The 26,974-nt window shown below is 51.0% G+C and overlaps 1 protein-coding gene across 1 annotated transcript in view; it reads left to right on the forward strand.

Annotated features, from left to right (window-relative positions):
- LOC121155326 (selection and upkeep of intraepithelial T-cells protein 1-like) overlaps positions 1 to 26,974 on the forward strand; it is a 174,715-nt gene that overhangs the window by 132,148 nt on the left and 15,593 nt on the right. The gene's annotated exons all lie outside the window — the stretch shown is intronic.

Raw genomic sequence — 26,974 nt, forward strand, 5'->3', positions numbered from 1 at the left:
TGGTCTTTATGAGTCTGCTTTGTGGGCTCCACCATGGCCAATTAAATTCACTGTGACACAGCCTCGCTCTCCCCTGGAAACCCCATTTGTGTTGGGGACTTCAGGAAAATGGAGAAGATATAGGCCTTGCCTACTAACTCATGCCTTAAGCCCCAAAAGAACCAGAGTGGGGTGGGATCATGAGAGCTCTCCTGACCAGCTGTACTAGAGCTGAGGCAAGGCAGTGCCCAGGCCGCACAGCCCCAGAGAGCACCAAGGGCCGGGGCACCCTCTGTTTGCAAAGCTTATTTTCTGCTTCACACCAGGAGCAAAGGAACAAGAGCCATTTCTCAAAGAGACAGCCCAAGTCAAAAACAAGCCTAGCTCAACCAGCTCTGACCTGCTTGGGCTAGGCTGCACAGACTCCAGGTTGAATCAGACATGGTATAGTATGGTCATAGTAGGATCACTATTTTGGAGAAGTCCACTATCTGATAGGTAAACTCGAAACAAACAAAAACAACAACAAAAACCTGTTGTCCTGGACACAGCTGGCTAAACCCTTGAGCAAAAGACTCATGAAGAGAGAAGTTTACCAAAGTGCTTAACTAGCCCTGCCTGGGATAATCTGTAAAGGTTGAATAATGAGGGGACATTTCAATCAGGTGCTGAAGAATGGATAGGAGTTTTCTACAAGGAAGGGTTAGTGAACAGCAGGGGCGGATTTCTTAAGCATCTGGAGCATGAGCAGATGCTGGTGGCCAGGGTGGTCAGGAACTGAGGACTGGCTAGAGGATGGATGGGCCCACCTGGGGGCCAAGCTGCCTGTCCACCAGTGGCCAGCACCAGCAGGCATGCACTACGGGGTGCACAGCTCTGTCTGTCATAGAGACAGGATTATGCCCTCATTCCTTGCTTCTTGGAAAAGAGCTCTGCTGCCAACAGAAGCCTTGGCCCCGTGAATGCAGCCTCTCAATTCCCCAGTCTGGCATTGATTTCTCCAGTTGTGTCAAAGGCCAAAGAGCTTGGGCCTCTGCAGATGCCACTCGCTGGTGAGTGTCAAGTCTCTCCAGCTCCCACCATGCTCCATCCCTTTGCCCTAACTACCCCCTTCATTGCAGGTGGGGATACTAAGAAGTGGGAAGCAGGAGGGAAGTGGAACCCGGGCCTCCTGTCCCCTACACTACCCCCACCCTCCCACACTGCCCACCCTATCCAGCTGGAAGAGAGCTCGGGACAAATTCAGGGTAATTATAACAGTAGCATTTGCAGACAAATTACCCTATGTGCTAATTAGGAAAGGATTGGGGCCCTCGGCCTTAATTAATATCGGGCCCCTAACAACTTAATCCTGGGTGAAATCATGGCAGGGATCTCACCCTGATGCTGAAATTCTTTCCTCCAACAAATCACCTATATAAATACATATATTTTAATAGCAGCAATTATAAAGTTCTCTGCCAGCTTATGGGGTTGTTTAACATTCCTGGAGTGAGGCCACGGTTTTTCCTCAGTCTTCTCCGCCCCACAGCCGAGACCTAATGAGAGGTAACTGTTGTGTGGCTCTGCGTTCCGTTTAACCAATATCTCCTACCCAACGGGTCTTCGCAGGGAGTTAATAAGCAGTCTGGGAGGACTGCCTGAGGAGGCCCACGAACCCGATGGTTAACTGCGAGGCCTAATCAGCATCCGCTTCCCACCCAAGTCCCCCACAGCTACACGGCCCTTGTCCCCCCACCATCCCAGTAATGGATGGAAAATCGGTGATTTCCTGACAGTTAGCAACCAATTTTCCACCAATTAGAAGAGAGATGGTGGTCTCTGGAAGAAACAGTGACCCAAATATGGGATCCCAGGAGCACCAGGGAGCCAAAGCAAAGCAGGTACTTCTCCGTCCCCCGACTCAGCCCTGTCTTCCATCAGTGACAGTGGAGTTCTGGGGACAGAGACTGCTCTGGGAATTCCATGGCAGCTCTGAGTGAGCCTCCCACCCTCCCACCCATCTCCAGTGCCAGCCAGACAAGCCTTCTCTTTCTGGGCCTCTCCTTGGCGCCCAGGATGGTAAGAACTTGTGCCCAGAAGTTAGCGTGGTTCTCTGATTAAAGTGCAGCCTTCCACTGTTTGTGCCTTGAAATTCTCTCTTCCTAGCTTGGCCATAACACTTTATTTTTCTGGGTGTCAGTGTCCTCATCTAGCAACAATATACACCTGGTGGAATAATGGTAGGGACTGAATGAAGCACTGTGGGAAAAGCACTTTTGCACCACAGTCATGTTGGTCTGTGAATGGGTATTATCATTGTATAATGAGTGGCATTAATAATCAGTAATAACAACAAGTGTGTGTCAGACCTAGTGCTAAACTACAAGAACCACTACCTGACACAAATCCTTGGTCAACTTTCATTGTCCCCCACTGTAGTCATTTCCCACCTGACCTCCTATCCCTCACCAATTCCACCTATACCATTGTCAAAAAGATCTCTTTTAAAAAATATTTGTTTGAAAGGTAGAGCAATAAAGATAGGGAGCTGCACAGAGAGAAAGAGCTCTTCCATCCACTAGTTTACTACCCAAGTGGTCCTAATGACTGGGTCAAGCCAAAGCCAAAAGGCTGGAACTCCATCCATGGGGATAGGCAGGGGTCCAGACACTTGGGCTGTCCTCTGTTGATTTCCCAGAAACATTATCAGGGAGCTGTTTGGGGAGAGGAGCAGCTGGCGCTCAAACCAGGGCTCCCAGATGGGATGCCTACATCACAAGCTGTGCCACAACACCAGCCCCTGGCAGAGAGAACTTCATAACAGATCTGTCCATGTGGCTGGGTTAAGATCATGTAGTGGCTTGGACCTTCAATTTACAGCAGAAACTCCTTTCTGTGGGTTTGTCAGTGTGAAGGGCCACACTCCCAATGACACCATTCTTAAGAACAGTGCTTCTGCCCTGGTACGGTAGCCTAGTGGCTGGAGTGAACATGCCAGGATCCCATACGGGTGCCGGTTCTAATCCCAGCAGCCTTGCTTCCTATCCAACTGCCTGCTTGTGGCCTGGGAAAGCAGTCAAGGATGGTACAAAGCCTTGGGACCCTGCACCCACATGGGAGACTTGGAGGAGGTTCTGGGCTCTTGGTTTCAGATTGCCTCAGCTCCGGCTGTTATGGCCACTTGGGGAGTGAATCAGCAGATGGAAGAGCTTCCTCTCTATCTCTCTTCCTCTCTCTCTCTCTCTAAATATATATATAGAGAGATATAGATATAGATATAGATATAGATATAGATATAGATATAGATATAGATATAGATATAGATATAGATATAGATATAGATATAGATATACATATAGAGATATATCTATATAGAGAGAGCAAGAGGACAGGGTTGCCAAGAGGCACAGGCACATGAGCTGGAGGAGCAGACAGGACAGGTAAGCAGGTAGAAGCAAGTGCAGAGGGGACTGCTTGGAGAAGAGCAAGGGGCCAGAGTCTAGGTGGAGGCGAGCAGGGGCGAGACAGCTCCAGCTCCAGCAGTAGCTATGGACATGGGTTTCCGCACACACACGGTAAGGACTCACATGGACTGCAAGGAATATGAGAACAGAACAGACAGATGCTCAGCTTCTGTTCCATGAGGCTCCCCTCCTCCCTCCTGGTGCACACCTACACTCCAGAAGCTTCAGACAATTATTTTCCAGTCAGACCTGAACTGCAAGCCACTCACCAGAACACTGTGCCCCCTTCTAGCATGGATGCTCTGAGATCTCCCAGTTTGGATGAGGTTGGGGTGGCAACCTGGCCATAGTCAGGTAGCAAGGCTTGATCTCATAGATCATTCTCTTCACCTGGACTGGGGCATTCCTCACTCCACCAGTGCCCACCAGCTCTGCTCTCGGCGGCCTCCAGAGTCACCTCCACCTCCCCTTCCAGAACAGAATCCAGGAGGTGTGATGTTCCTTTCCCAGAGGAAGTTCCCAGCGCAGGAGGTAGGGGTTGGGATCCACAACCACAGAGAGGTAACTTGGCTCCTGCATTCCAAGGTCATGTCCAGCCTGGCAGAGGCTCCAGCTGCTGCTTCAGCCTGGCAGAGGTGAAGGGGCCACACCCTTGCTGGGTGCCTCTGCCTACTGCAGGTCCCCAGCTGCTCCAGCAACTCTGCCTTCCTCAGCCCACAGAGGTCCCCACACTACACTCTTCCCAAGCTCCCTCACAGCTCAGAGCTGTGATGACAGCCTTGAACTTCCTTTTCAAGTGTGTGTGCGCACAGACATGCATAGACACACATACACACATAATATCCAGGTATGCTCACTCCCTCCTGGAACTGTTTGCAGCAATAGGCTTTGGGAGCTGAGCTGCCATCAAGAACAAGGTCCTGGGCCAAGGTGAAGACAGGGAGGGCAACAGCAATCCCTCTGAGCCGTGCTGAGGCATACAATCTGGGACGTTAGGGCACAGCCAGCTCAGGGAAGCCTTGTTCTGAGAACAGAGCCAGTTTGAAGATACAGTGCTATCCACACTACTCCCCGGCTCTTGCAGGAGGAGGAACCAGATGTGCTCTGGTGGCCAACAGGGGCTGACCAAGGGAGGCAGGTGTGGGCTCAAAGGCAGCAGACTCTTAGTCAAGGCAGTGTGGGAGTAGACACTGGCTAGCCAATATCATGCTGAGCTTTAAGGCCTGAAGGTGTGAATGTCATTTCGTTCCAAAGCCTTGAATTCTAGGACTGTCAGATTCTACACTGCTAATCATTTGGTTCCATTGCTCCATGACCTTTAGAAAAAAAAAATTTTAAGTATACAGAGAGGAGGAGAGAGAAGAAGATCTTCCATCCGATGATTCACTCCCCAAGTGACTGCGATGGCTGGAGTTGCACTGATCAGAAGCCAGGAGCCAGGAACCTCCTCCAGGTCTCCCACACAGGCACAGGGTCCCAAGGTTTTAGGCCGTCCTTGACCTTTTTCCCAGGCCACAAGCAGGGAGCTGGATGGGAAATGAGGTTGCCAGGATAGAACAGGCACCTGTATGGGATCCCGGAGTGTTCAAGGTGAGGACTTTAGCCACTAGGCCACTGCACCAGGCCTAGAAATTTTTAACATAGTAATTTAAAAAACTAACATTTTCTCATTTCCTTGACTAAAGAATCTGAGTTACATAGAATCATTTCACATCCAAGACCCTGTTGTCTATGTATTTCTTTAAAAGATGTGTTGAGTTGGGGTCTGATGTCCCACCGTCTGAGAAACTGGCATCCCATACATTTATCAGTATGAGATCTGGCTGCTCCATTTCCAATCCAGCTCCCGGATGATGTTCCTAGAAAGCAGCACAAGATGACCCAAGGCCTTGGCCCTTGAAGCACATGGGAGACCTGGAAGAAGATCCTGCCTCCCAGCTTTAGACTAGCCCGGTTCTGGCTATTGAGGCTATTTGGAGAGTCGAGCAGTGGATGCAAGAGTGAGCGCTCTCTCTCTCTCTCCCTCTCCAATTCTGACTTTCAAATAAATAATAAATAAATCTTTTTTAAAATATGCTCTCATCTAACCCTCACAGAGTCCCGTTATTGTCCCTACTTTTTAAATGAGGAAACCGAAGCCCAGAGAGATGAAGCAACTCACGTGGCTGAGATCACACAAGTAGCACCTGGTGCCTGATGGACCTGGGCTGCCTCCCTGGGGGAGATGGGCAGTGCCCTGACCTGGCCAGGGCTGCCTAAGGACCCCCAAAGGGCCTTGCTCAGCCAGCCTCCATGGCCTGAGTCCCAGCCCTCTCAGGCTGTGAGATCTGGGACTCTCCTTTTCCCTACCTGCCTTTCCAAGGGTGTTGCCTCCAGTCTCAGGTCCAGAATTCTCCAGGCAAAGCCAGCCACGTGCTTCTGGCTGCAGTCCAAGATTATTTAAAGAGGAAAATGTTATTATGGAAATTACAAGAGCTTCACAAAGAAGAGTGATGCTGTATCAATCCAGGACCGCAAGAATGCTCATCAACTTAATAGCTTCCTGTTGGGAGCTTTTCAAACTACTTCTGAAGCTGGCAGGCTCGGGGTGCAAGAGGCAGGCCAAGCAGCTGGTGGCAGCACCCCCGCCTTGGCCCCAGGTCCTCGGAGTGTGGCCCACAAAAGGGACTGGATGGGATCCTTCCCTGCCTCCTCATGCAAGCCCACTGGACCCTCGTCAAATTGGATTGGTGGGTAGCTGGTGCTGTGGATGCGTGCCTGTACGCGCAAGCATGTACACCTGTGCCCAGCACAGGGAGCCGATTAGGGGTGGAGGCTACTCCTCCTGCTCACCTCCACCCATTCCACACCCTCAGTCTGACTCAGAGACAGTGGAGTCTACCCCCTTCACACTCCCTCCCTAAACTGATCTGGAGCCAGGACTCTCGTAAGAGACAGCAGTAAAGGGGGTCGGGAAGAGGTTGCTCTTTCTACCTCCTAAGGGCTAAGGAGAGGGAAGGCCACCAGCTTTAACTCTTTATCTTTTAACAAAGAGGAAAGTGGGGAGGAAGAAAAAAAAAATTGAAGTGAAATTCCTGGGGCTGGGAGCAGCCAGGAATCTGGCACGTGTCTCCCCCTGGGTAATTACCTGGCATTTAGCACCCCTCTTCCCAGCACTTGTAATTAGCAGGGAAATTAAGATGCTGTCATCCTACCTCCCAGCTTCTCTCAACTCTGCCCAGGGGCCAGGGAGGGGCCCAGGGATAGGGGGGTGGGGCATAAAGTGGGGTATCCTACAGCAAGAAGAAAGGAAAGGGCTCTGAGCTCATGGAGCCATTTGACTATGGAAGAGCAGCAGGGACTCCGGGGGAAGCACTTCCCGCAGCCAGGACCCTCTCTCCTCCCCACATTCCTAGAGCCTGTGCGGGCTGAGCCAAGCTCCATCACGCAGGACGCTCTCCTGGCTGTGGCTCAAAAGCTGCAGTCATCAGCTGCCTTCATCAGCATCATCACAGTCATCTCCCTGATGTCCTCTCTGTGCTGGACCCTCATGAGATGAGGCAGTACTCCCTGGAACTGTAGGTAGCACCCCCAAGGAGAGAAGATATGTGTGCCACTGAAGTCAAGGTTAAAAGTGACAAAGGCTGAGGGAGGTACCACCAGTTATCTCACTGGGAGGAGCCTAGTGAAAAATGAAAAAAGGGGAGGGCTGTTTGAAAATAACCAAGTCAAAGACAGCAACAACCAAGGATAGGACGCTGCACACCTGCAGGAGCTGCACACCTATGACGCTGGCCCTGGAGACAGGGCAGTAAGAGTCATGCCAGAATTCTTGAGGAAAGTTACCTTCAAATTGGAATGGTAGAGATCAACACTGGTTAACAGTGAAATCTCTGTGTCGACCGGGCTGGTGTTCTTATATTTGGAAATTCGTCCCTACCAAGCCCAGGAACCCTGAGACTGAGCTGGGACCCTCTGAGTTCTCACAGCCTACTCTCCAACCTTCCCAGCTCCCTATTTCTCTAAATACCTTCTTGACTGCTGGTGACTGTGCCTCCCTGGGGTCAAGGTCAGGCATGATCCCTGAATGCATTCTCTGTGCCCCACAGAGGGCCAGACAAGGTAGGGCCTCAACAAATGAGCACATGCCAGGGAGTGGCTTGGGCTGCAGCCTCCTTTGGTGCTTAGGGAAACATGAAAGTCTATCTTTATTACAAGACTTGGAAATTAAGTTGGAGTTTGATGGGACAGGCCAGAGGAAAGGATTGCTCCCTGGGAAGGATAGAGCTTCTAAAGGTCAGTTTAGCTGCTGTGTGGAAGACAGGGAGTTGCACTGCATGGCAGGGGCAGTGGGGAAGGGGCAAGTATGTCCAGGAGGGTCACAGTTGCTGTAACCCTGACCCAGGAAGAAGATTCCAGGGGTCTGGACCAAACAAGAGCCATGGGAACAGGGAGAGGAGCTAGATGTGAGCTTGGAAACTCCAGCCCCTCGGGTGGCAGTGATACTGGGTCCCCAGCCAGCTAGCTATTCCAATTATTCATAGACACCGACTTCACCCCAGTGAGGCTCAGATAAAATCCCGTTGCCAGCCATGGTAATGGATGGGGAGCTTAGAGCGAGGAGATAAGAGGGGTCCCAGAGTGTGGGGTGATCAGGTGGAGCTTTGCAGGCTGGGGGAGGAGCAGAGAGGGGTTATCAAAACATCCCTGCAACCAGCCAAGGCCCAGAGCTTGCTCCCAGGAGGGAGGGACGCCAGGCTTATCCCCAGACCTGGTGGTCTGTGGGCCTTATCCCCAGCCCAGGGGAAACGTGCCCTAGCCTGGGTGCCCTAAAGCTTCCATTAAGGTCTGGTGCTTTCTACTGGGGTGTGGAGTAACAAGGAGCCAGGGAATGGCACAGGCAGGATGCCCCCAGATCCTGACGGCATGAATCACTCTTGCTGCATTCTGTCTGTAGGATCAGAAAAAACCATCCATGGGCCAGCACTGAGCAGACGGTGTGGGAGGCAGAGGAAATGTCGCCTGTGTAGTGGCATCTGTGCTAGGCCAGAATCCCTGCATCCCAGTCATGCACCCTCCACCCCACCCCTGCAGGTGGAGGCAGCCCATGGGTGGCCAGAGAGGCCCCATCTGCTGACACTCATGGCTAGGAGGAGATCACACATTTTATCTCTGCAAAGAGTTCAAGAGTTTATTCCCACCCAGAGCTGCAGAGGTCCTGGTGCCCATTCTTGGAGAGTACAGTGACAGGACAGATGAGGGACACTTCCTCTCCTTCCCCTCCAACACATGCTCCTCTCCACACCCCACCATCACCAGAGGCCCCAGGAAACAGATGAAATCCTGGGACACGGTCACTGGGTCCAAGTAGAAAATGTGCTGAGGGTGGGCGCTGAATGGTCAGAGTAGATGTGGGCAAGGTCACGGCTAAGGAGTTGGGCGATGGGATGGGAGGAGGGTAGCTATTCTGTTTGCACCACCTTTTAACCATGGGAGCTCAGACATGGAGACTCACCCCCCTCAGCCTCAGTTCCCTCCAGGGGAAGCACAATTTTTCCCACCTTGGAGAGTTGCACCTGGGTTAGACAAGAACGATCAGGTGTTTTGACACCCAGCTCAGCCTGGCCTATAACTGAGGCTCTGAAAGGACCTCTATTATCCTGTAGGTATCACACAACTCCACCCCAGAGGATGAGACAACTCCCCTCCAGTCTCCCCAGGACAGTCAAAGAGCCCCAGCCCACACTACTGTGTGTCCCACATCCTGAGCAATCGGGGCCGCTGGGGGCATGTGGCCATGCTTCCTGCTTCAGCCTCAACAGGTGACTCACTCCCTTAGAACCAAGTGAGCCCTATCCTGAACCCCCAGTGCAGTCTTCAAGGCCCAGATCACCCCTACCTCCCTTCTGCAGTCACCCCCAGGCATCTGAAGGAGAATGAGTCACTGACTCCACTGTACTCTCCACAACATCCCCTCCACCCGGCCTTGAGCAGTGGGTGTGGCTCTGTTAGCTGCCTCCACACCACACTGTGCATTCCTCAGGGGCAGGAATCTTATAAAACACCTGGCACAGGATTGGTAAACAATGTTTCACCAGTTAATTAATCAAACAGAGTCTCCTAGAATTGGGGCATCTCAAAGCCTTCAAAAGATCCTTAAGGAGCAGGCTGGGACTTGGGGTGCAGATGTAGAAGACAGGCCAAGGTCACTTAATGAGATGGTAGCTGTGGAGGCACCAGGATGGGGCTGGGATCCATGTAGCCACCACCGTCCTCTGGGTGAAGTTCCACTTGGTTTTCCCAGTTTCTCCAAGTCCATTTTTGATGCAGCCCCAGCCCACCTGCAGGCCCTCAACTCCTAGTGCTGCCTCCTCCCGGTTCACACTAACTAGGGTCCAGGAGTATGGAACATTCCATCGCCTGTGCTTGCAGACCTTCCTTGCTGCCCTCTGCCTGGAGCCCCCAGCCCTTCACATGGGACTTTCACTGTGATCCCATTGGCCCTCCTACATCGAGGTCACTATGTCAGAGACTGTTAGCCCTGTATTCCTAATGTCCACCCCAGGACCTGAAATGATGACTGAATGAATGAGTGAATGAAGTGTTGGACTGGGACTCCAGATCGCAGGCAGAGACTCTGCTGCTCCTAGATGGGAGGGTAGAGGAAGTCAAAGTAAGGGCATGAGTTAGAGCCCAGACCGGGCAAAGCTGAGGAATCAGCAGTCAAAGAAAGTGGTGGCCCCACAACCTGCTGTGTACACCCCGGACTGCTGTCTCCTTTCTGTTTGGGGCCCCTGACCATTCAAACTTCTAGAAAACATTTGAATCACAAAGGATGCATTTGGGAGAAAGGAACCCCCAGAAAAAGTCAGCACTTCAGCCCCCATGGGCCTGTATAATAGCCCTGGCATTGCCTCCCTCCCGCCAACCCAAGGATGCCCGTTCCTCACTCTGGGTTGGGAGGGCAGCCTGGAGTTTATCAGATGGATAAGTGTGAAGGACCTCCAAGGCAGGAGGAAGGAGACCAACAGCCTACCCAGTAGGGGTTGTGAAGGTGTCTGCAGGTGACAGGGAGGAGGCAGGAAGGGGGAGAGGGGAGCTCTTGGGTGAAGGCTAGTGATAAAAGACTGGGGCTATCAGACACACACACACACACACACACACACACACACACACTACAAAATCTGCTAGACAGTCACTCATCCACTGCCCTCCTGCTAGGAGCCAGGCTCAGTCTGTATCTCTGAGAGCTTCAGTCCAGCTGAGGGAAGAGGGAAGTGAGAGACACTCGATCTGGCATGAGAAGTTGTACCACAGCAGAGTGGAGAATCAGGGCTGAACCCTGCTTCCGCCTCCAGGGCAGGGCTGTGGAGAGGGCCTCCCCTCCCTCTCTCCTTTCTTTCCTTCCTCTTTCTTGATTTTATCCTTTCTTTTCTCCTTTCCTTTTCTTCCCCTTTTCCTTTTATGTGCCTTCTTTCTCTCATTCAATGATTAAATAAATCATGGCTAAAGAACTTACAGGAGTTTGGCACCCTCCCAGGCAGGGTGCTAGGAACTGCTGAGCAAATCAGATATGGTCCCCACCCGGGAAGAGTTTACCATTAGACCCACTGGCACACACACTGCACATGCTTGTGAAGTCTCCCAAAGACTCAGACCAGAGAGTACCACGAGAAAACAGCTCTGCCACAGCCAGGAGGTGCACTGCCAACCTGACGCAAAACACACAGAATGGTCTTCCAGGAGAAGCATTCAGGAGGCTTCATGCATACAAGAAAACCAACCCACAAACACATGGAAGGCCCAGGCAGCCAGCACGTGATGAGCCCCCAACACAAAAAGAAGATTCCAAGGAAGCAAGCAAGCAACAACAGGGCAGGGCTCCAGCAGAGAAGCGGGACAGCTAGGTTGTATCACCAGGCTGTGGCTGTTGTCCCCAGGTCTGCTGTGTGGTCCTAAGTCAACAGGCACAGCAGGCAGAGAGGAAAGGGGACCATGAAGATCAGCTTCCTGAACCAAAGTACCAAGCTAGTCATAGAGCTAACACACCTGGGCCGGGAGGAGAGGAGTCCAAAGGCGAATGTGGCAGAGGGTAGGCACCTGCAGGCCCGCCGCTTGCCCTGTGACAGCCTGTGTGACTGTATCCGTGCCTGCTGGGAGCCCTCGCCCTACCCTTGTGCATATGGAAGAATGCACCGCCATTCCACCTGCTCCTTCCTGATCTCTTGCAGGTTGGCTCCTGTGCCCCCTGTGAGCCTGGAACCATGCAGAGAAGGGCCCTCTAGGAAATAGCGCCAACAGAGCTATTCATCCCACTGCAAATCCACCCTGGACAGGCACGGGCTGGACCACACTGGTCCTTGTAAAGTGTGGATGTTATTTTAAGAGCTGTGGAAAGGCTTCTTGATTTTAAGCAGGCTTAGGGGATGACAGCATTCACTTTATATTCTAAAGGCCCCCGTGGCTGCTGTGTGGAAATGGTTTAGACAGGAGTGGAAACAGAGGCTCCTGAAGAGTTCCCACCCCCACCCAATGAGAGCCAGCAGTTTAGGGTGGCAAGGACTGGCAGTAGAGTTGCCAAGGAGCAAGGAAGTTGGGGGGATTGGGTAATGAGGGCAAGGAGCCACAATAAGTGGCAGCGGCTAGAAGACTGGATGGAACACCGGGAGATAGACAGGTTGAGTCTTTAGCACCAGCGAGACATCCAACTGTGCTGTCGAGAAGGTCAGGATGGCATGGACATCATGAGATACCTTCGAGATACCGTAACACAGCAGTAAGCCTGTGGGGACGGGTGCTAAGAGAGGAGATTATGGAATCCTGGCATTGCCAAGTGATGTAAGGCATGCTGGGATTGTCATCTTAGAAACGGCTTTCTAACTTCTGTATGGACAGGGTGAGACGGGAGATACCAGTGAGGTAGGCCTTGCCAGTGACTACAGCCTTCAGATAGCTCAAACATCAAGTTTTTCTGCTTTAGGCTGTTGATTACACTGACAAAGTAGCTTGTGAGGACTCATGTTCTGACAGCTGCGATGACAGGATGGGGCAGCAGGCGGATGGAGCCCATTTTCAAAGCCAGTCATGAGTGGGCCCATCCTATTCCACACTAGTCCCTTTATGGGCAATATTTTAGTGATCACTTCAAAGATGCAACAGATTAGAGAAAGCAAAACCATTTAGAATCCAGTGTTCACAAAGATTCCATAGGGCTGACTTCCTCAGAATCCCACAAATCCATCTATTTCTTGCAATAGGCCGCTTTCACCACCCCAGACCTTCCAGCTGCTTTGCCCATCCCCAGGCTCTCTCCCCACCCCATCGTCCACGAGTGCATGGCTATCTGCTCCGAGTACCAGTAGGCCCTGTCACTGATACTGAAACCCGTGGCTGGCTCCTGCGGCCTTTAACGCAGTGCTCAGCCTCCTTCCCAGGCTCAGGGTCCTGGTGCTGCTCTCCAGGCCTTCGCCCACCTCCCTGCCCCCTGCTCTCCATCAGCCTTCCATGCTCATTAAAGCACATCTGAGACCCCAAAATGAGCACTGCTCTCCCTTCCCCAAAAACCTTGCTCCTTCTCCCTAGGGTGGTCCAGTCCTTGCCCCCAACCCCAACTCCTTGGTAATGCCCATCTGTTCCCTTGGGTAGGACCCCTGCAGTCCTCTGTGGGTCCCTGCTATTGACGGTTTTGCTTCCATGAAGTCTGTGTGGCAGGAGTGTGGTTCCACTTACACCCAGTCCCACCCCAACAGCATGGGTTCTCCCTGACCCGCAGCAGCACAGAGATGCACCACACTATGTGCCACCATCCTCTCTCCAGCATATTTCCCTCCCTCTGCACATGAGCTTCTCCCATCCTAACACCCCCTCCCCAGCTGCTGCGGGCAGACAAAGCCCCAGCCAGGCCTGGAGCCAGAGAGATAAGAAGATCCAGCACTCACTTTCAATTCCCCATGCTCTTGACACCCAGTTCCTGTGGCAACAAAAACAAATTACCTTCCACTCTTCAGATACCAGGAAATCTCAGTGTGTCAGAGAGACCCGGACAGACCTGCCTAGCCCATGCTCCTACCCACTTGCCAGGGGAAACTGAGTCGCAGAGACAATTAGGAATTGACAAGGCCAGAGAGCTGCAGTCCAAAGCTCAGATCTCCTATTCCTGGCTGCATATGCTTTGCTGAAGGATTCCCCAAGAATCCCGCCTGTACCCCTGCTCTGCTTGCACACCTCCAATGACAGGCAGCCCAGGACCTGCAGGTGGGCTGCAGAGTTCTCACAGTGCTGGCAACAGCTTCCCTGCTTCAAGTAGCCTGCAACTTGGCCCAGGAGCTCACCACGCTGAGGACCCCGGCTGCAAAGATTTATGTGGAAGAAAAGCTCAGAGAATATCACACTCCTTGGTGCGCTCTGGCCTGGGAAAGGCAGGGCAGCTGCTTCCCCACTAGAGGAACTGTGGGATGGGGCACCCTGGATGAGGTCCTTTAGAAGGCAGTGAAGAAGCCAGTGGTCAGGGAAGCAGAGTGCTGGGGAAGTGGGGCAGCCTTGGAGGCAGGCAGTGCTGGTGATCCTGTCCCATCACACCTCCCCTATTGCCCGTCCCACAATCTCCAGGAAAGTGACGAAGCTCGACCAAGCTCCAAGTACAACTGCGTATTTGTGGAGAAAGGAGAACAAAGTTTTGTGTCTAAATCTGGTGAGCGACATGAAATGGAAGAGATGTGGACCTCCAAGTAGGGAGAGAGGCAGAACAAAGCACTGTGGAGGATAATTACAACCCCATCTTTGTCATTGCCCTCCCTGCCTTGGAGCCGACCAGGGTTTACCCAGGAGATGCAGGGGTTTAACTACCAAGATGGATCCGGCCTCTCGCTCATCTCACTGCCTCCTGTACCACCACCCAGTGAGCACTAGCCAGTCTTACTGTCTCCTGTAACACTACCCAGTGAGCACTGGCCACATTCATTAGGCACTGTGGGCACTGTCATGAACAGACCACACTGGACATCTGAACAGCTATTTTTAGTTCATCTCTCTTAAATGGCAACCCACTGGCCCAGGAGTTCACAGATGCCTTGAGAACTGGACCTTTTATCTGTCTCCTCCTCTGTCTCCCACCCAGGTCCCTTCCGGAGCAGCAGCCAGCAGTGCATTGCCTCTTTCACTCCCTGGGACCTCTCAGCAAGCCATAACTTCAGGAGGCAGCTTTTTTTTTATCTCCTTTTGACGGGGAGGCCAGTGTGGCTCAGAGAAGTCAGAAGGCTCGCCGAGCACCATGGAGCCAGGGTGTGGCGGCGCCAGGATCCGAGCACAGGTCTGTCTGGTCCCGGCAGCCTCCCCTGGCCCTCCACATGCCCTTGCCCCCTGGGTACAGGCTCCAGGTGTCATGTGTTGTATCTGACTGACAGGAATGCCAGAACTGAGCTGATGGATGAGCTGACAGCACAGGCTTCCTTGCACCCCTGCCTGATGAATTGGCTGGCTCTTTCACTCCCTGCACCACTGACCAGGGACCAAAGAGAAGATGAGAAGCTGGGATAGAAGCAGAGACAGATGATATGGTTCAGACCGTCTATCACCAGGGCCAGTTCAGCCTGGGGGTCTCAGAGCTGCCGACTGAGCTGCCCAGAATCTGAGTTCCCATCCAAAGTCCATTCCACCTGACAACCTGCCACTCGCTCCCCAGGGAGGGCTGCTTCCCAGCTCCCCCTGCCTTGAGGTCTGCTGCACCCAGCCCCCAGGCCAGTGCTGAGCCAGGCTCTGACCAACAGAGAGACTAGCAGGAGTCCCTGAGAGGCACCCCACTTCTGAGCCAGAGGAAGTGGCCAAGTCTGCCTCTTGCATTTTAAGTCGATTTAGGTCGACTGCTTCCCTTTGCACTTTGTCCCAACCCTAAATTCCTTAAGCTCCTTTGTAAAGCCTTACTGGGCTTTTCTGGCCTTATAAGATGTGACTTCTGGGCAGGCATTTCTCCCTCTCTTGGCCTTCATCCTCACCTCCGTGTTGAGTCAGGAGCTCATGGCCTTGCCTGCTGGCCTGCTTGGCCACCACATATCCTGCCCTGTCACATCCTGTTGGCCCGAGAGCATGGAGACCCGGAAGAAGGGAGGCAGGGAGGAACCTGGGCCAACAGGAGAGGGGTCGGGCTGCTGAGGTCAAGTCCAGAGAGAATGTACAGGTCCAGAGAAGGTTGACTGCCTGTGGGGCCCCTGTCGCAGACAAGAATCAGACTCTCCATACCAGGTCTGGAACGGGGTTTCGGGGCAGCACAGACAGAGACTCAGTCAACAGATAATCACAAGCCAAAACAGCAGGAAGGCCAGGAAGGAAGGCAAGCTGAGGAAAGAGGTCTGTCAGCCCTGTGGAGAACACAGCTAGGACAACCTGCCACTCACTCTCCAGAGAGAGCTGCCTCCCAGCTCTCCTTGCCGTGTTTCGCCAAACCCTCCTTCTCTATTACCCCGCCCACAGCCCGGCGCCAAGCGCTGCAGCACGGTGTTTAGTGCGATGACCTCTGGGGAGGGAGATGGATTCCTAAATGGCTTCCCCACAGAAGGTAGGTTAGGAGTCGAGGCCGGAATATTAGCAGAGAAGACTCTGGCATCTGCCAGGCAGGATGCCATTATCTGCCTGTCTCTCCCCACAGACCTGGGCCCATGTCATGTGCCCACTGCCTGCTGCCAATGGCACTCTATGAATATACACAGGAAAGATGAGCTCATGGTTCTGCAGGGTGTGAACTGGCTGAAACGGATAAACAGAAGAAACAGAAGGAAGCTCGTGTGGAGAGCCCCCCATGTGCACAGGCTGTTGCATATGGTCCAGGATCGGGTTTAGCTACCCCAACTCCAATCTTGCTCTGGCTGTTCTTCTCTCCATTTTACAGATAAGAACACAGAGGCTCCAGCACATGTCAGCGACTGGCAGCCAACAAACAACAGCCCTAGCACTCCATGTCCTGCTTGTGGATCTACAAGGCCCTTCTCATCATTCTGGGCCCCTTCCAGTTGGCTAAGGCCTCAGGACCCAGAGGGCAGCCCTCCCCACCCACTCCACTACCCCCGCCCAGCTGTGCAAACACGCTGCAGCTGGGTGGCTCCACGGGGGTCGGCCAGGTCATAGCGAGCCAGGCTGTCCCGAGAGCAGCTCCCACCCCAAGGTGGCCTGGGATTCATCCTCCCGCGGGCCCGGGAGAGGGACTGGATGTGAATGTAGGCCACAGTCTGGCTGTAGTAGTAGCTCCACCCACTCCATTCCCATCTTCTCCCCAGGTTCTCAGTGACACAGAGAGCCCCTGCCTGGCCAGCTCAGCAGCAGCCAGACTCCACACACATCCACAGGTCTGGCTGCAAGCCTCCCCCCGGAGTCCATTTGCCCCAATGTCCACCATCACGCCCCAGGTGCCACCAGCTGCTGCCTCTGCCTGACTCTCCGAGTCAGTCTCCTTCAGCATCTGCTCCAGTGCCCCCTTTTCTGCCCCACAAGGCCTACACAAGGGCAAAGCCTCTGTAGACCAAGTTGTTCCCAGGGCCTGTTATCAGCTTTGCAGAAATCCCAGGCAGGCAATGCAGCAAAGCTCTTGCGCAGGATACTCACAGGCTGGTTGCAAGGTTAGAGTGTCCCCACATTCTCTCTCTGTCACTCTGTCTTTATGATACATACATAAATCTTTTAAGGAGATGGGGTGCAAGTATTATGTCACAGCATGTTAAGCCTCTGCCTGTGGCACTAGTATCCTTTATCAGAGTGCCAACTTGCACCCCAGTCACTATATTTCCAATCCATCGTTCTACTTCTGTATCAGGAAAAGCACTGGGAAACAGCCCAAGTATTCGGGTCTCTTCCACCCCTGTGGGAGACTAGAATGGAGTCCTGGTTCCAGGCTTGGGCCTGTCTCAGACCTGGCTGTTGCAGCCATTTGGAGAATGAACCAGTGAATCTCTGTCTTGTTTTCTCTCTGTTCCTCTCTGTCACTTTGCCTTTCAAATAAATACAACTTAAGAAAGAAATTCCCCGGCCTGGGTGTCCTAAAATGGAGGTTTTTTGGTTTATTTGCTTGTTTTCCTGAAGGACCAGATAATCTCCGTCCAGAAGATGAACATGAAATCCTATTGATTCACACAAGCACAAGCACAGGTTAGCTGGCCGTCAGAGGCACACACGAACCTCACGAGCAGGTGGCTCTGAGACAAGCTGGCACCGTTCTGCACATACCACCCAGAGAGCCAAGGATGCCCTCTTCCCAAGGGCTGATGTCAAGAAGAAAGGAAAGCATAACTGCGCCAGAGTGCCTGCTGTCCCTCCCCAGAGGCCACCTACAAACTTCCCACATGTGAGTCATTCTGTCTGCAGGATGGGACTTCCCAGTGCAGACGAGCCCACCCCATGCCTCCGGTGCATAGAATGCAGGGAGGCAATCAGGCCCAAACGCACCCTAGAAGTCACAATTTCACCCAGCACTTATGCATTGCCCCCCACCCTTACAATGTGTAAGACCCTAGGGACCGGGGAAGGGTTTGGCCAAGGAACCGAAATTGGTAATCAAGACTGCCTATTGGCCTTGGCACGTTGTTACTCACGTCAGACTAGCAGTCAGCAAGCATTTCTTACACACTAACGGCAGGTTAGCCCTTTCACATGTTTCAGTTCTCTATGTTACACATGAAAAACTGGGAGCCAGTATGTCATTTGTCCAAGATGCACAATCACCACCTCCACTTGCTTATATGTAAAATGGGCTCACAGCAGTCCCTGCCTCACGAGGTTATTCTGAGGATGAGCTAATGCTTACACAGTTAGTAAAAAGGAGCTTGGTATGAAGCCCTCATCATAAATTTTGTTCATACAGAAAGCAGAAGCTGAGCTCAAGTAACTAAATTGCCACTTTTCCCTCCTAAAACCAAGCTTTTTTTTTTTTTTGCATTTTGTTGGCTTAGTAATATTAAAAAAAAAGATTAAAAAAAGAAAAGAGGTACGGCTGCCAGCTTCATCAGCAAAGGCTCTTTTAAACAGGCCTGCTCTCCCTCCCTGGTGTCAAAATCACAACAAATTGAAAAGGTCTCCATTGGTTTTGATTTGTGATTCTAGAACCAAGCATTCCCACATTCTATCAAATAGTGTGACTATTTTCATGAGTCAAGAAAGGGGACTGATTTTATAGAAAAGCACTGAGTAAAGCCAAAAGAGCACAAAAAGCGACTGGTCCATTCAGTTACTTTCCCCATAAAGGTTAAAGCAGAGGGGATTTCCCTCTGTGCTTTTGCTGGATTTTCCAGCTAAAACTGGTTTGTGTGGGAATTCGGCTATTATCGCCCACTCTCCTGATTTCTCAGAAGCCCAGATAAACAACTTCGTTTCAGCCTAGTGATGTGGAACTTCAGCTTGGGTGGCTCCATTTTGGTTTGGTCTGTTAAGTCCAGCTCACTCCATGTCTTTTATTACACAATCATTCTGTCTTCCTCTCCTCCCTTAAGCAAATTTCTCTGGAGTTGTGATGAGCTGTAACTACCTCTCCATCCGGCTCTTTGTTCAGACGCCAGGCTCTCCATGTCTGTCTCTGGGGGCCCTGGAATTCCAGGCCTTGTACCCAGGGCTCTTTCTGCTGAGGTACATCTCGAGATCCGTATGATATAATAAGGATCAGCTGGTTTTCAAAGAGCTCTGGCACCAAATCCTGGCTCTGCCACTTTAGCCGTGTGACCCTGGAGGAATTCTTTAACCTCCTTGAACCCAAGCATTCTTGTATGAAAAGTGTGTATAGCAATCCTCACATGGATTGCATTAAATCAAAGACTACACAGAGAATACACTCCCCGTGCCCCCTCCCATAGCTCAGCTGGTAGAGCAGAGGACTGTGTGCTGGGCAGACTGCTAAGCACACACTACCACTTCACGATTCCAATGCGCCCAGACAAGTCACACTTAACAGATATGGATTGTTTGCTTGTTGCTCTTTTCTTTTTTATCCTTTTTCTTTTTTAAAAAATATTTATTTATTTTTATTGCAAAGTCAGACATTCAGAGAGGAGGAGAAACAGAGAGGAAGATCTTCCATCTGATGTTTCACTCCCCAAATGGCCCCAATGACTAGAGTTGAGCTGATCCGAAACCAGGAACTAGGAGCCAGGAGCTTCTTCCAGGTCTCCCACATGGGTGCAGGGTTCCAAGGCTTTGGGCCGTTCTCAACTGACTGCTTTCCCAGGCCACAAGCTGGCAGGGAGCCGGGTGGGAAGCGGGGCTGCTGGGATTAGAACCAGTGACCATACCGGATCCTGGTGCATGAAAGGCGAGGACTTTAACCACTATGCTATTGTGCCAGAGCCTATTCTTTTTCCATAAGCTTTTCACATGGAGTTTTATGTCTAATGTATGTTAGTCATACTGAAATGCAATTTAAGACACAAGCTTAATACTAGCCCTGGTACTTGGTCATCTTAGTCTCATTTCAAAGCAGTCCATAAAATCTTCAGAACATCTTGAAGCCCAGAGAAGTGACTCTGAACCCTTTTTGAGGATTCAGCTCAATCTTATCTTCTGCCTGTAGCACCTCCTCTCTGATTTTCAAAATCCTCTCCCAAGCTGAATGACAGCTGTGATGTCCTCATCTGTTTACTGTGAGAACAGAAGTTGCATCTGGGATTGCAGTGTCAGGAGGCACCAAATAAGTCCTTGAATGGGCACCCATCCTTCCTTCCATCCAGCTACTCATCCACTCCTCAAGTTTGAGTTAAGGGCTCTGTGTCCATGATGCACAGTTCTCCGAGGTGGGAACTTCTCCCTTATTTGTCAGTTTGCCTTCTTTTCCTGGGATGCTTGCAGCCAAGTCTACCAGTCTAGGATTCCCAGTGTTCCCTGTTTCTGGGCAACCTCTTGAATTCCCATCCAAGCAGAACCTCACACCTTCCACACAGGTTGGGGCTGGGACCTCAGCAGGAACGGGGTCCTGTGGCCCACAGTTGGGGGTCTTTAAGAACATCTGTATGCACCATCAGTTCCCTTTCTCAGTCTTTCAAGTCCCAGGGTGCCAAGTCTGAGCCCAAGCAGATAAGGAAGCTAGATTTACTTGTGCACATTTGGTGAGGTGGGGGAAGGATCTCACTTAGCCCTGAAAGCCCTCCTTATCTACAGGTCCTTTGAAGTGGGAGAGCTTTCAGAGATTGGCAGCCACAGGGGAGTCTTTTCTCCACACCCAGCTCACCACCAGCTTTAGCTGGCGATACCAGGCCCAGTCCAGGAGCAATTCTGCAGTATCAGAAGCTCAAGAGTCATTCATTCTCTCAGTAAGCACCTACTGAACCTGGCAAGTGCTGGGCTCTGGAGAGAATTCAGATGTATGTGCACACTGGCCATTACAGAAGCTCCCAAATTGCTCCCTACCCAAGAAGCGATGGGGATGGTACAATGCCAAGGTTATCGTCTTAGATTCTGACTTGAAGTCAAATGCCTGAATCTGACGTCTAAACACCCTCTACCGTACCCAAGCAAGCAAAGGGGTCTCTAGCATCTGCTCACACATCACCCAAAAAGTGAGAAACCACACCATCTCCCAACTATGCCCCCACAATAGTCTGTTGCAACCCTGAGATTCCAGCCAGCAGACTGGGCTGCCTCCCTCAAGGCTGGGGCCTGCTCCCTGTGCTCTTTCACTGGCCCCAAGACTTACCTCTGGGGTGCAAATTGACTCTCAGGCTCCACCTGTCTCCAGAGTGTCCAGGACTAGAATTGGATTCAATGCCAGGTTTCTTTAACACTTGGTACTTGAAAGAATGCTTTGCTTCACAAAGGCCTCATTTGCAGTCATGACCAGGAGATAAGAAACAGGTGTGGGTTGCAGACAAGGAGCCAAGTAAGGAGAGACAATGTGGCTTGATCAGGGCAGGAGCTGGACAAGAGCAAGCCGGAGAACCCTTCAATGAGACATGATGCAGGAGATTCAAAGAGAGATCACATTCAATGCTGAGACCCACTGGGAGAAGATGACCCTGAAGGCCAGCAGTGGGAGCGCTGGGAGGTGGTGAAGTGTTTCCAAGCTAATGAGGGTGTCTTAATCCCTCTTGGGCTAAGACCAAGGCAAAACAGAAAATAGCAAACAAGATCAACTTTCCAACTCCCAGCATTCTTTCCTCTTCCCCTCCTCTGACCCTCCTCATTAAAGCATCTATTCTCAAACTGTTCAAGAACCTGACAGTCAAGCATGGGGCCTAGCCCTCACTGGCCTGAACCCATGCCTCCCTGTCCTTGCACATGACCTGCATACAGAAAAGGCTTGGTAAGTGAGCACTGAACCCACGTTAGCACAGTTTGTGACTGCAGCAGAAGCTGTGTCTAAAGAGCTTGGGTCAGACAACTTGAGGGTTAGGACACTCAGGTCTTCTCCTTGGTCCCATCATTGACTTGCTTTGCTCCAAAGAGACCTTGATTCAGTCTTTTTAACCTCCATGGGACTAAGTTTCTCCTTCTAAAAGGACCTCACAGGACAACTCTGCTTCCTGCTAAACTCATGATGTTCAAGCAGGCCTCCTCCACGGGACACCCTCTGCGACACCTACAGAAACCTCGGCTGCCTCCTCCCTCCTGACTACAACCAGACTTTCTGAACCCTAGGAACCAAAAGAGAAATGACTCCAATTACAAGCCTGGAGTCAAATCAATCCAAGTCACCTTTGCTATTTAAAACCTCTGCCCCCTGCCGAAGCAGTCTCCCCAGGCTGCGGGGGAAGCAAATCCCTACCCAGGAGTCACTTCGCAGGGCTCCAAATCCCACCCCACCCCACCCCAGATTAAGATACCTCCATCACCAGCTTTCCACCATCCTTTTCTCTAAATTCTCCCCTGTGGCTGCTCCTGGCTATGTGGAATACTCCATCCAGCTCCTAGGTGGCCAGGCTGAGTCAGCAGCTTTCTGGGACACAGCTGGCCCTTTGGTTTCCCACTCCGAGCCCCTGTCCCAGTCATCTCCAGGGCCAGAGCTCCGCAGTGCACTAACTCCAGGTCATCAAAACTGTGGGACCCTGCCTCAGAGGGTAGATGGGCATGGCCTCAGCCAAGACTAGAGTTATCAGCATGGGGGATGAATCGAGGGCCACAAACCTGCAAGTCCTAACAGGGTCACACCAGGAGAGAGCTGCATGTCTCTGCCGTACCAGTGAGAAAGTGAGACTCAGACAGACAGCAGATGTACCCAAACATCGCACATGTGAGGTGAGGGGTGAGGTGAGGACTCAGATGAAAATTTTCATGATCCATGCATCCTACAACTTTTCAAAATCATCTAAGGCTGACATATTCCACAGGCATACTAATCTGTGTTCTCTCTAAAAGCATAACATTTATTATGTGTCTGGAACTATTCTAAACACTACATAAATATCACCTGACTTAATCCTTCTATGAGCTCTCAAGGTAGGTTCCACCTCTATTCACAAACGAGGAGGTTGAAACTTCAAGCAATGAAGTAACTTTTCCAGGGCCAGCAGCAAAGTAGCATCTCGGTTAGGTTTGCACCCAGAACTGGCCTCCCTGTATCTACTGAGCATTGTTCAGTTGGAGGCCAGAGAATAGTTAACAGGCTGTGGAGACAGTGAGAAACTTAAGGCATTTCACAAAGAATTGGTCCTGGTAAGACACTGGGCTCCAAAGGTGTCATGTTGATACCCAACTAGGAAACAGTCTCCATGGCAGTCTTAGCTCTGCCACAACATGGCAACCAGCCAAGGTCAACTCCAGGGAACTGGGTTCACTTTGCCCCAACCCTGCCCCGGGGTTAGTCATTGCAGCAGCCACCCAATCCTCAACTGTGAAAGTGACTGCCAGGCAGGTGTGTGTCTCAGCCATTTAGGTAGGGCTGCTATTTTCCAGGAAGAGGACTGCAACTCCAAAGCCTTGCCAGCCCCAGAGGTAATGCACCCCAGCTGCTACTGCAGCCCCCACCAGTTCTGCACGAGATCACGCCAAGGGCAGCCCGTGGGTCATGTGTCTAGACAGTCAGACTGAAAATGGGGCTCAGCATCTTGGGAGACGTTTCCTGAATTCCTCCCACCTTCGGGAATGGAAACTGAACTAGCAGGGAATTCACTCTAATTACTGGAAAGTAAGAGGAATTGAACAAGAGCTCCTCAAGGCTGAGCTCTTTCATAGGGTTTTTAGAACACGCCCCCTCTCATTCAACTCTTCAATGAGCAATCCTGAAGCAGCAACCAAGTGCCAGTGCCCAGCCGGGCACTGTGCACAGACAGGCATAGACTTGAGCCCTACCCTGCAGCAGTGCCTATCTAATTGAGAAGTGAATGGGCACGCTCAGGGCATGACATCATAGGGGTCAGTGATTGGGTAGCTTTGGCCCCAGGCTACCCAGAGCCCTTCATGGACATAGACAAGGCTCTGGACAAAGCACAGGGTAAATTCCTCTGCCTTCTCTATATGGCAGGGCCCAGGTAAAAGGCTACCTCCTTCAGGAAACAGGACTCCCTCAGGACACAGGATGGCCGTCATCCCCTATCAGTGGAGGTAGAAACAGCAAACCAGAGAGAGAAGCAGCTCCTGGCTTTTTCTCCTATAAGACTCTGCACTTGTTTCACTCATAAAATAACACGCAAGGGATGTGTGTGTGTGTGTGTGTGTGTGTCTGTGTGTGTGTATGTGTCTGTGTGTGTAAGAATGCACATGGGTACTTCAAAAATTTATGGAAAACAGAAATAAAAGATAAGCTTATTTCAGCGCAAAAAACATTTGAAAGCTGTGCACAATTTTTTTCATAATATGCTTTTTCCATGATGGCTTCTCATGTGTGTGTATGTGCGTGTGTGTGTGTTCCCTTGCTCTTTATTTCCCACATTTCTTTTAAGAAATAGCCAGGGATAATGAATAAGAAGTCTCTGGACTCGGACATTCACATGTGAGCCCTGTATAATCTTGATCCAGTTCCATTTAGCTCACTGGCACAACAACAGTTACTCAAGGAGGCTGCATGGGTTCAATCAACTGATCCACACTGATCACTTGGCCCAGCTTTGGACTGTTAGCGTTACCATGAATGAAGGCAACGTCTACCACTGCTTGCTATGGTCCACTGTGGGTAAGAATCCCTGCATGAAGTATACACTTCAGAAATGCCTGATGCTCCAGTGACATTTTGACAAGGGGTAGAGGGTAGGTATGTGTCATTGTTTGTAGATCCTTTTTATTTTTATTGGTGAGGTTATATACATATGTGTGTGTGTGCCTCATAAAATTTATCATTTTAATTGTATTAAAATGCATGTAGCATAACTTTTCATTTGGCTCAGCTAACATTTGGGGTGGCAGTTAACACCGCTTGGGATGCTCTCATCCCCAGCAAACACCCCTGACTCTTCCACTTCAGATCCAGCTTTTCACTAAGCTGCACCCCAGGGACAATCAATAACTGTGCAAGCACTTGGGTCCCTGACATGCACATGGGGGACCTGGATGCAATTCCATTCTCTTGGCATCATCTTGACCCACCGTGGCCTTTGTGCTTGAAGAGTGAACCAGTGGGTGGAACATCCTTATGTCTATCTGCCTTTCAAAATAAATCATTTCTTTTAGTTTATCATTTGACCTAGTTCTAAGTGTACCAGCCAGTGGCAGTGAGCATCCTCACAATGTGGTACAGTCACCTCCATGCATCGCCAGACCCTTTCCATCAACCCAGACAGAAACCCTACTCATGAACTCCCTGCTCATCCTGCTCCTCTCCTAGCCAGTCCCTAGTAACCACTCTTCTATTTTTGAAATCTCTACATATTTGTCTATTGTAGTCTCTAGTATGAGGGGACGTCTGATATTCTTTTGCAACTGGTTTACTTCCATTAGTACACTGTTTTCAAACTTCATACACACTGTAGCAAGCATCTGAATTATCTTCTTTTTCTAAAAAAAAGAGATTTATTTGTTTTTATTACAAAGTCAGGTTTTTTAAAAAAAGAAATAAAAATAGCAAAAGCTAAAAAAAACAAAAAAAAAGAAAGAAAGAAAGGCAGATTTACAGACAGAAGGAGAGACAGGGAAAAAAAAAATCTTCCATCAGCTGGTTTATTCCCAAAATGGCCACAAAAATGGCCAGAACTGAGCCTGTTTGAAGCCAGAAGCCAGGAACTTCTCTCTGGTCTTCCACGTGGGTATAGGGTTTCAAGACTTTGGACCATTCTCTGTTGCTTTGGCCGGCCATAAGCAGGGAGCTGGATGGTAAGCAGAGTAGCCAGGACAAGAATCAGCAATCCATATAGGATGTTGGTGCTTGCAAGGGGGAGTTACAGCCAATTTGGCACTGGCTAAACAAATAAATAAGGAAGAGCACAAGGCCCTCTTTTGAAAAGTCTGGATAATACTCTGCTACATGTGTTTAGCACATTTTACTTATCCATTTACCTACTCATGGCTTTTGGACCTACTGCTTTTGACTATTGCAATGGCTGTTGCTTTGAGCATTACTGTGGCACTGTTCATGTCACTACTTTCAGTCCTTTGGAGTGTATCTGGAAAAGTGGCATGGCTGGATCAACATCTCATTTTTTGAGTAGGCTCCATAGTGTCTTCTCTGGCAGCTGCACTATGTTCCATTCATACTGGGGGAAATGTGTTCTTGAGACCTTAAAGTGGGACTGGAAGAAGAGTGTGCAGTGTACTCTGACAGTCCCTAGCCCCTTACTGGGGAGACATTCCCTAAAACAATAGAAGCAGAGTGGAGATGACCTGGGGCAAGCCTCCCACCTTTTGAGATACTCGGTGTGGTAGGGGCCCAAAAGTCTCACCGGAAGGAAGGTGTGCATACAGAAAGGCATGCAGGAGGCCCCAGGGAAGGTAACAAGGATGTGACAGGGCGCTCTGGTGGATGTGATTGTTGCTTTTCCATGTGCTGGGGCAGTAGGGCAGGTGGGGAATCCCCAAAATCAGATGCAAGTCCAGGGAAGAAGACTGGGTTCACTCCGCATGCACAGTCAGAAGACTTTCGCTGGAGTTGTGCAAAGAAGGACTGGATGGGAAGTTCCAGCGTATAGGAAAGCAGGCTCAATGGCCCCTGTGATCCCATAGAGCAAAACCTATGACACACAGACCGGTGGTTGGATCCCCCTCATACACATTTGAAGGCAGAGATCCTACAGCTTGCTCAACAGGAATGCCCACATCCAGGCACATTCTGTCCCTGCTTCTTTGAAACCCGAACTGGCACAGACACTGCCATTTACTGACAAAGGGTCTGTGTGATTCTAAGCTCACATGGCTCCTGTCTACCTTTTCCATTGGAAATGAAACCCTGTGTGTGCAAAGGAGAGCTGCAGAGAATGCATTTGAGAAACAGTGCAAAGGTGGGGGAAGGAACTCTCCAGTTTGAACTTGAAGGGCTCTCAGAGGAGTCTCACAGCCCACCCCTGCCCCTGCCCCAGTCCTAGCTGCTAGGCCACAGAGCAAACCTTAACTCCAAGCCTTGCCTTTTGAAATTCAGCCCCCTGCTGAGTCCATTCTCTCTCCTGAGCTCTTCTCTCTTTCCAACCACTGAACTCTGCTCCTGGTCCTGCACATTTCCTGGGATACCTGCTCTGATTCACCCCACCTAC

The sequence above is a fragment of the Ochotona curzoniae genome, unplaced genomic scaffold (genome assembly GCF_017591425.1).
Source record: "Ochotona curzoniae isolate NIBS_2020 unplaced genomic scaffold, NIBS_Ocur_1.0 contig_291, whole genome shotgun sequence".
Taxonomy (NCBI): Eukaryota; Metazoa; Chordata; class Mammalia; order Lagomorpha; family Ochotonidae; genus Ochotona; species Ochotona curzoniae.